Source organism: Lolium perenne, chromosome 2, assembly GCF_019359855.2.
Source record: "Lolium perenne isolate Kyuss_39 chromosome 2, Kyuss_2.0, whole genome shotgun sequence".
NCBI classification, from domain to species: Eukaryota; Viridiplantae; Streptophyta; class Magnoliopsida; order Poales; family Poaceae; genus Lolium; species Lolium perenne.
The window spans coordinates 169,928,896-169,942,054 of record NC_067245.2 but is presented as its reverse complement, the minus strand read 5'-3'; positions in this window follow the sequence as shown (position 1 = coordinate 169,942,054).

Below are 13,159 nucleotides of genomic sequence, written 5' to 3'. Positions count from 1 at the left end.
TGCATTCAAATTGATAAACATGGTCTAGACATATTCAAACCAGAAAAATCATGTATCTACCCCTAACCCTAAACTCTGTCTTATGAAGTCAAGCGTGAACAGAAGTACGGTGGTTTTGGGTTTCAAACATGGTAAATTCAAGAACCTCCCAAAAGCTTCATTTTAGAGTTACTAAGAGAAAGATCCAGACTTAATTACCTTATCATTTTCACATGTTAAACTTGTTTAAATCTTGCTCAACAAACCTAGGATTTTACCAAGATTCTCAAATGGGCATAAAAATCAAAAAATGAAATACCAATGCACATAGTCCTCTTATGTCATATAGTAAGCATTCAAGTTGATAAACAAGGTCTAGACATATTCAAACAAGACAAATCATGTATCTACCCCCTATCGACCCTAAACTTCGTCTTATGAAGTCAAGCATGAAGAGAAGTGGTTTTGGGTTTCAAACATGGAAATTTCAAAAACCTCCCAAAATTCAGCTTCATTTTAGAGCGACTAAGAAGGATCGATGCTTACCTTTTCATTTCCATGTTTTAAACTTATTTAAATCTTGGTCAAACCTAGGATTTGACCAAGATTCAAATGGGCATAAAAATTCAGACAAAAAATCTAAAGAATGAAAAACCAAAGCACATAGCCCTCTTAATTATGTCATATAGTAAACACTCAAGTTGATAAACAAGGTCTAGACATATTCAAACCAGAAAAATCATGTGTATATATACCCCTAACCCTAAACTCTGTCTTATGAAGTCAATCATGAAGAGAATTGGTTTTGGGTTTCAAACATGGAAATTTCAAGTACGTCCCAAAAGCTTCATATATTTTAGAGTGACTAATTAAGAAGGATCTTGGCTTACGTTTTCATTTTCATGCTTGAAACTTGTTTAAATCTTGGTTGAACCTAGGATTTGACCAGAATCAAATGTGCATAAAATTCTTAAAAAAAATAGAAAAATGAAAAACAAAAGCACATGGTCTTCTTATGTCATATAGTAAGCATTCAAGTTGATAAACAAGGTTTAGACATATTCAAACCAGACAAATCATGTATCTACCCCCTAACCCTAAACTCGGTCTTATGAAGTCTAGCATGAGGAGAAGTCGTTTTGGGTTTCAAACGTTTAAGCCAAAAGCCCCATTTCAAATATTTCAAACTTATTCAAATTTGGTTCAAATTTCAAAGACACACAAGTTATAGCACACATAGTGCATACATTCTCACACATACTGCACTAGATGCTAACCCGGCCTATAGTTTGAGGCCATTGGATGAGGTCGAAAAAAATCTTGGATTAGAAATGGGGTTGTTCGAACCCCGTAGTTGGATTTTTTGAACCTTGATCTGTAGTACTGGGCAAAACCCTAGTTTAACCTATTTAATTATAGATTCGTAGGTCGATTTTTCTACTATGAAGCACATGTGTGTTTGCCCGTCGAGTGAAACTCGGAGGAAGAGGGATCACTCGGAAGGAGAGAAGAAGGGAGAGAATTATGTGTCTCCCCTTTTTCGGGTGATGATGTTGACTTTTGTGCAGGGTTTGTCAGTGAGCAGGAGGTGCGAGCGAGCGAGTCGAGCGAGGCTGAGAATGAGAGAGATTTGTTTTTTTTGTGAGAGGGACAACCGAAGGATCCAGAAGGACCCACAGACTTCCAATACGCATCCTGATGCGTCTTCTCTTGACAAAGAAGATGGCTGGGAGTTTGCGTACCTATTGCACGTGACTTGTGCTCACTGAAGTGTGGGACCTCACGCATGGGCACCACACGTAAGTGACAGACCTGCTGGTGTAAAAGCTCGGTTGATTATTATAGTGCATTAGAACAAGGTTTCCTATGGTTTCAAGGGTAGGAAATCCAAGTTAACTCATTTACATGACATTATTTTTTCCATGAAGCAAAGTTAACGCACCTATCAATTGGTACATTTTGGAGTGACTAAGAAGGATCCAGGCTTACTTATTCGTTTTCACGTGTAAAACTTGTCTAAATCTTGGTCAAACAAAATTGGCAGAAAATTCAAAAAATAAAACAGAAAAATGAAAAACCAAAGCACATAGTCTTCTTATGTCATATAGTAAGCATTAAAGATGATAAACAAGGTCTAGACATATTCAAACCATACAAATCATGTATCTACCCGCTAACCCCTAAACTATGTCTTAAGAAGTCAAGCTTGAAGAGAAGTGGTTTTGGGTTTCAAACATGGAAATTTCAAAAACCTCCCAAAACTTCATTTTAGGGTGACTAAGAAGGATACACGCTTCCCTTTTCATTTTCATGTTCTATACTTGTTTAAATCTTGGTCAAACCTAGGATTTGACCAAGATTCAAATGGGCACAAAAAAATAAAAAAATAAAAGCACATAGTGTTCTTATGTCATATCGTAAGCATTCAAGTTGATAAACAAGGTCTAGATATATCCAAACCAGACAAATCATGTATCTACCCCCTATCGACCCTAAACTTCGTCTTATGAAGTCAAGCATGAAGAGAAGTGGTTTTGGGTTTCAAACATGGAAATTTCAAAAACCTCCCAAAATTCAGCTTCATTTTAGAGCGACTAAGAAGGATCGATGCTTACCTTTTCATTTCCATGTTTTAAACTTATTTAAATCTTGGTCAAACCTAGGATTTGACCAAGATTCAAATGGGCATAAAAATTCAGACAAAAAATCTAAAGAATGAAAAACCAAAGCACATAGCCCTCTTAATTATGTCATATACTAAACACTCAAGTTGATAAACAAGGTCTAGACATATTCAAACCAGAAAAATCATGTGTATATCTACCCCTAACCCTAAACTCTGTCTTATGAAGTCAATCTAGGATTTAACCAAGATTCAAATGGGCATAAAATAAAAAAACAGAAAAATGAAAAACCAAAGCGCACATAGTCTTCTTATATGTCATATAGTAAGCATTAAAGTTGATAAACAAGGTCTGGACATATTCAAACTAGCTAGACAAATCATGTATCTACCCCTAACCCCTAAACTCTGTCTTATGACGAAGTCAAGCATGAAGATAAGTGGTTTTGGGTTTCAAACATGGAAATTTCAAAAACCTCCCAAAAACTTCATTTTAGGGTGACTAATTAAGAAGGATACAGGCTTCCCTTTTCATTTTCATGTCCTATACTTGTTTAAATCTTGGTCAAACCTAGGATTTGACCAAGATTCAAATATGCATCAAAATTCCAAAAAAAATCAGAAAAATGAAAAACCAAAGCACATAGTTTTCTTATGTCACATACATATATATAGTAAGCATTCAAAAGTTGATAAACAAGGTCTAGCTAGACATATTCAAATAAGACAAATCATGTATCTACCCCTCTAAAACCATAAACTCTGTCTTATGAAGTCAAGCATGAAGAGAAGTGGTTTTTGGTTTCAAACATGGAAATTTCAAAAACCTCCCAAAATTAAAGCTTCATTTTAGAGTGACTAGTTAAGAAGGATCCAGGCTTACCTTTTCATTTTCATGTTTTAAACTTGTTTAAATCTTGGTCAAACCTAGGATTTGACCAATATTCAAATGGGCATAAAATAAAAAATAAATAAAATAAAAAACCAAAGCACATAGTCTTCTTATGTCATATAGTAAGCATTCAATTTCATAAACAAGGTGTCTAGACATATTCAAACCAGACAAATCATGTACCCCCTAACCCTAAACTTTGTCTTAATTATATATGAAGTCAAGCATGAAGCAGAGAAGTGTGGTTTTGGGTTTCAAACATGGAAATTTCAAAAACCTCCCAAAAAGCTTCATTTTAATTAGACTGGCTGGTTAATTAAGAAGGATCCATGATTAATTACCTTTTCATTGTCATGTTTTAAACTTGTTTAAATCTTGGTCGAACCTAGGATTTGACCAAGATTCAAATGGCCATAAAATTTCAGAAAAAAATCGAAAGAATGAAAAACCAAAGCACATAGCCTTCTTATGTCATATAGTAAGCATTCAAATTGATAAACATGGTCTAGACATATTCAAACCAGAAAAATCATGTATCTACCCCTAACCCTAAACTCTGTCTTATGAAGTCAAGCATGAACAGAAGTACGGTGGTTTTGGGTTTCAAACATGGTAAATTCAAGAACCTCCCAAAAGCTTCATTTTAGAGTTACTAAGAGAAAGATCCAGACTTAATTACCTTATCATTTTCACATGTTAAAATTGTTTAAATCTTGCTCAACAAACCTAGGATTTTACCAAGATTCTCAAATGGGCATAAAAATCAAAAAATGAAATACCAATGCACATAGTCCTCTTATGTCATATAGTAAGCATTCAAGTTGATAAACAAGGTCTAGACATATTCAAACAAGACAAATCATGTATCTACCCCCTATCGACCCTAAACTTCGTCTTATGAAGTCAAGCATGAAGAGAAGTGGTTTTGGGTTTCAAACATGGAAATTTCAAAAACCTCCCAAAATTCAGCTTCATTTTAGAGCGACTAAGAAGGATCGATGCTTACCTTTTCATTTCCATGTTTTAAACTTGTTTAAATCGACCAAGATTCAAATGGGCATAAAATAAAAAAACGGAAAAATGAAAAACCAAAGCGCACATAGTCTTCTTATATGTCATATAGTAAGCATTAAAGTTGATAAACAAGGTCTAGACATATTCAAACTAGCTAGACAAATCATGTATCTACCCCCTAACCCCTAAACTCTGTCTTATGACGAAGTCAAGCATGAAGATAAGTGGTTTTAGGTTTCAAACATGGAAATTTCAAAAACCTCCAAAAAACTTCATTTTAGGGTGACTAATTAAGAAGGATACATGCTTTCCTTTTCATTTTCATGTTCTATATATACTTGTTTAAATATTGGTCAAACCTAGGATTTGACCAAGATTCAAATGTGCATCAAAATTCCAAAAAATATCAGAAAAATGAAAAACCAAAGCACATAGTTTTCTTATGTCATATAGTAGCATTAAAGTTGATAAACAAGGTCTAGACATATTCAAACAAGAAAAATCATGTATCTACTCCCTAACCCTAAACTTTGTCTTATGTAGTCAAGCATGAAGAGAAGTGGTTTTGGGTTTCAAATATGGAAATTTCAAAAACCCCTACCAAAAACTTCATTTTAGAGTGACTAAGAAGGATCAATGCTTACCTTTTCATTTTCATATTTTAAACTTGTTTAAATCATTGTCAAACCAGGATTTGACCAAGATTTAAATGGGCATAAAATTAAAAAAATTAGAAAAATGAAAAACAAAAGCACATAGTCTTCTTATGTCACATATATATATATAGTAAGCATTCAAAAGTTGACAAACAACGTCTATACATATTCAAATAAGACAAATCATGTATCTACCCCTAACCCTAAACTCTGTCTTATGAAGTCAAGCATGAAGAGAAGTGGTTTTTGGTTTCAAACATGGAAATTTCAAAAACCTCCGAAAAGCTTCATTTTAGAGTGACTAAGAAGGATCCAGGCTTACCTTTTCATTTTCATGTTTTAAACTTGTTTAAATCTTGGTCAAACCTAGGATTTGACCAATATTAAAATGGGCATAAAATAAAAAAATAAAAAAAACCAAAGCACATAGTCTTCTTATGTCATATAGTAAGCATTCAAGTTCATAAACAAGGTCTAGACATATTCAAACCAGACAAATCATGTATCTACCCCCTATCGACCCTAAACTTCGTCTTATGAAGTCAAGCATGAAGAGAAGTGGTTTTGGGTTTCAAACATGGAAATTTCAAAAACCTACCAAAAGCTTCATTTTAGAGCGAGTAAGAAGGATCGATGCTTATCTTTTCATTTTCATGTTTTAAACTTATTTAAATCTTGGTCAAACTTAGGATTTGACCAAGATTCAAATGGGCATAAAAATTCAGACAAAAATCTAAAGAATGAAAAACCAAAGCACGTACATTGCCTTCTTAATTATGTCATATAGTAAACATTCAAGTTGATAAACAAGGTCTAGACATATTCAAACCAGAAAAATCGTGTATCTACCCCTAACCCTAATTAAACTCTGTCTTATGAAGTCAAGCATGAAGAAAAGTGGTTTTGAGTTTCAAGCATGCATGGAAATTTCGAGAACCTCCCAAAAGCTTCATTTTAGAGTGACTACAAAGGATCCATGCTTACACCTTTTCATTTTCAAGTTTTAAACATGTTTAAAACCTGGTCAAACCTGGGATTTGACCAAGATTCAAATGGGCATAAAATTCAAAAAAATTAGATAAATGAAAAACCATAGCACATAGTCTTCTTATGTCATATAGTAAGCATTCAAGTGGATAAACAAGCTCTAGACATACTGAAACCAGACAAATCATGTATCTACCCCTATCCCTAAACTATGTCTTATGAAGTCTAGCATGAAAAGAAGTGGTTTTGGGTTTCAAACATGGAAATTTCAAAAACCTCCCAAAAGCTTCATTTTGGATTGACTAAGGAGGATCCAGTCTTACTTTTTCATTTTCATGTTTTAAACTTGTTTAAATCTAGGTCAAACCTAGGATTTGACCAAGATTAAAATGGACATAAAAAATCAACAGTTTACAACAGCACACAAAATAAACATGAAATTACATCTAAATCCCTAACTTTTACATGGAGGACCCCAGGCTGAAAGCAAGAAATGCGATCGGGTCTTGAATCTTGATGCGTCTTCTCTTGACAAAGAAGATCGCTGGGAGTTTGCGTACGTACAGCACGTCACTTGTGCTCACTGAAGTGTGGGACATGACGCATGCATGGGCAACACACGTAAGTGACATGGATTCAAGGGTAGGGAAGCCAAGAGAAAAAAACAAGAATTTGGACAAAAATAACCCAATCTTGCTAGTATGTCGAAAGTTTGTTTTTCCCAATCTTTTCGACTTTGGGTTATTTCTGTCTATTTTGCCGATCGAAAAAACGAGGACAGACACTGGAAACGGTGATGCATCTAGCTTCAGAGTACGTCAGATTAAGACTTCATGAGCAACACTAGTCTGACGTAAGTACAGTGTATCTGAGACAAGACGAGGACTAGACATTGCTACCCACGTCCCTCTGCGCCCCTTCAAAGAAATCATACTCCGTACTAGAATCTCGAAACGTAGGAATTAGTCGACACGATTTACGATTGTTTAATTCATAGGATTGCAATTTTCAGAATTCATTGACAATACATTTTTATACAAAAACAAAAAATCCTTCATTGTGTAACCGTATGTTACTACTAGTATTTCTTTTGGTTTTCACACGCAATCAAATGTTATTGGATCCAAATACCGTTGTTTCTCAATCCTATATATTTGGAGATGATCATCACTCTCTAGTCATACAATTTTCATATTCCCGCACTTTCAAAATCTTGCGAATAATCAAAGCAGCCAAAATGTATGGTGTGTATTGTATATGTTTATGCCATGCTTAGTTTCATCGAATATTGTTTGGTTGCATCGCGGGGAAACCGTGTGAATTTAGATTAATTGTTGCATGTTTGTTTGTGGTGTGACCAACTGCTTTTGCAACGAAACAACCCCCCCACCATGTACGCATTGTTTGGGTCGCATGCATGATGTGTACAAAATGTTAAAATAGAAATAATGTAGGAATTGAATATGATTGCATGTTGAATTAATCCTATATGAGAGAAATCACACAAATTTGAATTGCATGTTCTTTGGTTGTAGTGCTACACAAAAAACACGTGAATTAGTATGAATTATCATGTATTCAAGAATCAAAGGAGCCACTGAGATTTGAATCCCACAAAATTTCTATGAATTTTCTTCGAACCAAACAAGCCCAACAAGATTCCAAAGGAATATAATACAACGAACAAACAACTTCCGTTGTTGGAATATTTCCTTAGGACATCAATCCAATAGAAACTATATGATCCAGTTTCAGCGACAATCTGGTCGGTGTAGGCTCGAGGAGGCCAATTGTATATATATGTTTGGACCCGGTTGGTTGAGTGATCATGCTCGTGACATCCAGCCTGAAAGGTAAAATTCGGGCAAGGCCAGCGTGACGCCACAATACTTTTGAAATATTCAAAAGCGCGTAATATTTGTGAAATTTTAATAATAGCTACTACTTATGTGAATTTTTTTCGTTCATACGCTTATTGGGGGGTAGGCTAACCCTAATGGCCTCCTCAAGATCCCTACCTCTACCAAGGTTTCCCGAGTTCATCCACCTCGACGGGTTCCTTGCCACTTTCGACCATGTTGTGGGCATCATTTCGGGTTCCCGTACCACGGCCAGTCCTTTTCAGGAGTCCCGAACCCGATGCCATAATATTTGTTTGAAAAAAATTCAAGACCGCACAATATTTGTTGAAATAAATGAATAAGCATTTTTAAATAGCTAAATAAAAGAAGTATGAATTTTGAAAAATTTATTTTTTCTAAAACATTAATTGGAGCATTGACATGTTGAACCCACTTGTCGATTTTGCTATCAACATGACTAACTAGCTGATTAGATAACCAAGTGGTGAAATTTGCAACATATTAGACCACCACATGGTGGAAACTGCAAAAAAAATGTCCAAGTGGTGGTTTGTGCAACATATAGAGCAGTACAGTATATGGTAGTACAAGATGAATGTGCACTGCCGTGGGCCCGTGGTAATATATCATGATGATGGCAAAGGATCTTTTCTCTGCTGAAACTGTCCAGAGCTGATTTGATGAGACAAAATACAGCTCCACGGCGTGCAAGGACAGTATACAGTACATTAGCTTCTTCTCGGGTCACACGCCTTCACGACAGGTGCAGTAGTGCAGCAGAGACCAGAGAGAGAAGGCACGCCCGTAGTACTCGTATTATTGATTTCAATTCAAATTGTTTTTTTTTGCCTGCTTCTCCGTCTTCTTCATCTCCATCTTCTCTGGCGACCCCGCCTACACCAGCAGCCCCTGCACCACCGCCGCCATGCCTTTTTCGGATCATCTCGAGCCACCTGTTTGATGGTACTAGTAGGAGTTGTGGACTTTTATCCATATCGCTCTACCAGCTGCCGCTCGCACTGTCCTCCAATACCTCATACCCAAACGCCAGCGTCCCACTCCCACACCCCCACACCCACTTGACCGCATCCTTCCAATGGCGAGATCGATCAATGAGAGTGGCAGTTCTTGGGTGTTTCCTGATGGCCCCCTTGAAGAAATCGCATCCCGATGCGATGTCATCACCGCCGCGAGCCTCGTCGGTTCATGCAAGTTTTATCATGATTCAGCAACACAAAGTGTAGCTCTGCCTGCATCTTAGCCGTTTGGCATGCCCTGTGTTCTTCATACTCACCAAACTGAGGTACCGCCCGCGCACAATCCCTTCTCCCGCGTCCACAAGTTCAAGCAGCAGGGTGCGCAGAAGGACAAGCAGCATGATGCAAAAGATCGCAACGGTACCTTGTGCCAACTGACGCCGCTGGACAGGATCTCTTCTGATGCCGTGATTCCAGATGGTGGTACGGGCATGTGGGCAGGCGCGAATGGAGATTGGATCGCCCTTCTTGGCTTCCCCTGGAATTGGGAGCTTGTCAATGTGTACACTGGTCGCCGGATTCCTCTACCACCAATAAGTGAGTTTAAATCCACCCCGGATAAACTTGTGTTCGAGTCTAATGATCAACATCTTCAACTGCTGAAGATAGCTATTTGCCGAGTTCCAACAGCTGCTTCAAATTATACTAGTTTCTCTGTTCTTGCCATCTTCAACGCGGCAATTGCAGTCCTTCACTGTGCTTCTAGCAGATGGACAGTTCTTGACAACCAATTCTTAGCGTACGGCTACTCCGATGCAATCATCCACAAGGGTATTGTATTTTCTGTAACTCAGACAGGCGAAGTTTATGCATGGAATCAACTTTCTTGGGGTAATTTTTCTCATCTCATATGATGTGTTTTCGCTATTACCTGCTAGTTTCAGATTTAGCTTTAGCCTTTTTCTTTTTGTTGTGCAGTTTTCGTGTCATGCCTGTACCTTTCCCCCTCTATATTCAATCAAAATCAGCAGCGATATGCCTTTGAGTCAAAATAAAGTACTCCCTCCGATCCAAATCAAATTGACTCAGCTTTGTCTAGCCAGTGCATCTAGCTAGACAAACTTGAGTCAATTAATTTGTGCATATCTAGCTAGACATATCCAGTTGAGTCAATTAATTTGGATCGGAGGCAGTATTTTAGCTACATCATTATTCATGTATGTAATGAACTAATCAAGTTTTGCTGAACTGACTTCAAGCTGTGCTTTCCTTTGCAAGGTCCTTTGTTGATCAGCACGGCACCTATTCCGCCAGAACTTGATGAACAAGGTCGGTACAATCTTGGCTCCTGGTGGTTAGCACGATCTCCTGATGGTTCTAGACTTTTTCTGGTCCATACCTAGGGCGTTACTGACGGGCGGGATTATACTGGACTGGTTCGGATTTTACCTGCTGCTGCTACCTCTGAGGGTCGTCATGGTCGCACTATTCGCGGGTATGGTAAGGGTTTACTTGGCTGCGAGGTGTACAGCATGGACACCAGTCAGTTGATGCCACCGAGGCCATGGAGGAGGATTATTTCCCTTGGATCATATTCTCTCTTCCTTGGAGTGAACTATCCGATTATCCTTCCAGTAGAAGACGGGGCAGAACATGACCGTCCAAATATGGCGAGAAGCAACTCTGTTTACACATCGCACCATGCAGTAGGCCTTGCATATCCTCCTTCTCCAGAAATTTGCCGCTTCAGTTTGAATTCTGAAGACTGTACTGTTGGTTTCCAAACCAACATTAGATGGACATGGCGGCAGGTTCCGTTGTGGCTCATCCCAAGCTTCGCCAACGCCCGGCAATGGAACCTGCCTTCGCGTCACAGGTCCAGAAAGAAGGGCTGATGTACTTTATGTAATACTCGTGTTGTAATGCAAGATTTGTATCTGTTGAACTATTTCATTTGCATGTTTATCTCTACCTAGGCTACTCCCTTTCCGTAGTTGTGTTGTACTATCTGTTGAACTATTTCCTTTGCCTGTTATCTCTACCTAGGCTACTCCTCCGTAGTTGTTAAATTGATGTAATGCTCCTACAATGCAGGCTACACTGGGCGTGTGGCCTGTAATGTTATCAAACACCTTTTGTACTCGTTCTAGTAAGCATTTCACACTATAGCTCACATAATTAAAGTACTCCTACAACGTATTAGTTGAAAGATATCTCTCATAAGTAAGTACCCCTCTTTGAGCTTATGCGAAACATAAATGACTATTTTAGAAATATATACTCTCGACACAAGATTATATTAAAAACAATGGTACATAGTTCTATTAGAAAAAGAAAGTGTGAATAGTAGAATGATGGAGAAGTGTTTTTTGAGGTCCGTGCATAGCTAGTGTTCATGGTGCAAAAGCACTTAGACTAGTCACAATGGGAAGTATCGTAGACTGATACTAGTCTATGATACAACACCTTCAATGCATAGTATCATGAATTAGTATCATGCAATGTTGCGAAAAACCAATTATTCATTTCTTTCCAAATAGACTAGCTTTGCGAGGATGACAAAACATTTCTTTGTTGCCCTCTCGTATGAATCACCTCCATACATCACCTCTCATACCGATTGAAAGCCATGCCAAATCGTTGGTTCAAGACCATGAATACCAAGCCAATTTTGTTAGCTAGTTGGACCACCCTCGGATTGAGAACCAACGGTTGAAAGAAAGGTGGGCGCCAACTCATATTTTTTTCTCGAGAGTCCGACACTTGATGTTGATTGCAAAGTTCACAAAGGCCAAAATTTTGACATCCTCTTTGTGCAAGTCTTGCCACCATCCAAACTCGGTTTTGAAGTACCAACCAAGAAAAAAAAAAGCTTGCACTTTGGAGGACCCCATGGACCATGAAAATTTTGAAAAACTTCCAGTAAATCATGCATATTTCGATTTATATTTTGGTGAAGTTTCATTCGATTTGAATCATAGGTTTGTGAGCAAATATATATTTAGTTTAAACTAGTGCTCAAGTACGTAAGAATCTATTTAATCACAAGCTAGTCATCCGAATGGGATGAAATATTCATAGATTTTAAAACAAGGAATCTACATATTACTGGATTTTTTTTCAAAATTTTCTGAATAGTTTTTCTTTTTTAGCTTCGAAATAAGAGATAGTTTGGAACGTTGGATCTCAAATGGATGGTAGATGGTGGGACACAGTCACAATGTATCTTGGAAGCATCAAGTCACTGAAGCTCTGTCCGGTTTCCAAACCAAGCTAGGAAAGGCATTGAAAATGAAGTTCTGCTCTAAAACATTTCTCATTCCATTTTGGTGCTCGCGCGGTTGCATGCTGCCCACGTGTTAAGGTACGTGTCTCTGGCATGTAGAGAACTACGATTATTGGCGAAAAATATATCGAAATGGAAACTGTAAAAAAAAAACCCTCTCTGGTCAACCTGATGTGACGAGACATCACTGCACCAAACGTCGTCGCAAATTTATAGATGGGTGGCGTGCTAGTATACCAACAGTCAAATCGGCGCCCAGTCGCAGCAGCATCCTAGAGTACTACCTAGTTTTTGCCCCTTGCATGTCTATCATCTTCTTCTTCACCCTCCCAGAATCACGCGCACGCGCAGTATCTCGATCCCCACCACGCCGCATCGTTCCTTCCATAGCGCTCGCCCTCTCCTCCGAAATCCCCAAGCGCGGTTGCATCCGCCATCCACCTAAATCCATCTTCACGTGATGAATTATTCTAGGCTTTGCCGGGGCGGCGGGGAAGGCCACTGGGAGGCTCTCACCGGCGACAACACCGACCTCATCGCTGCGCATCTGGACGTTACCTACACCGTCCGACTTGCCGCATGTTCCAGGGAGCTCTACGACCGGATCAGCAAGGATGAAGGTAAGATGCACCATTGGGCTGAACCCTGCCTGCTGATGCCTTCGCCTGCTTATTGGTTCGATGAACACTGGGATTGGGCGACAGCATCTCGTCTGCATGATACCGTGTACGACCTGGTGCCCCTCGACCATCCTCGCCGTTTACGCCTGCCGTTCATGCACGACAGAAAATGGCTTGGCGCGAACGGCGACTGGATCGCCACCGCCGATCATCATGGGTACCAGTGGTGCCTCGTGAACGTCTACACCGAGCGACATATCCCC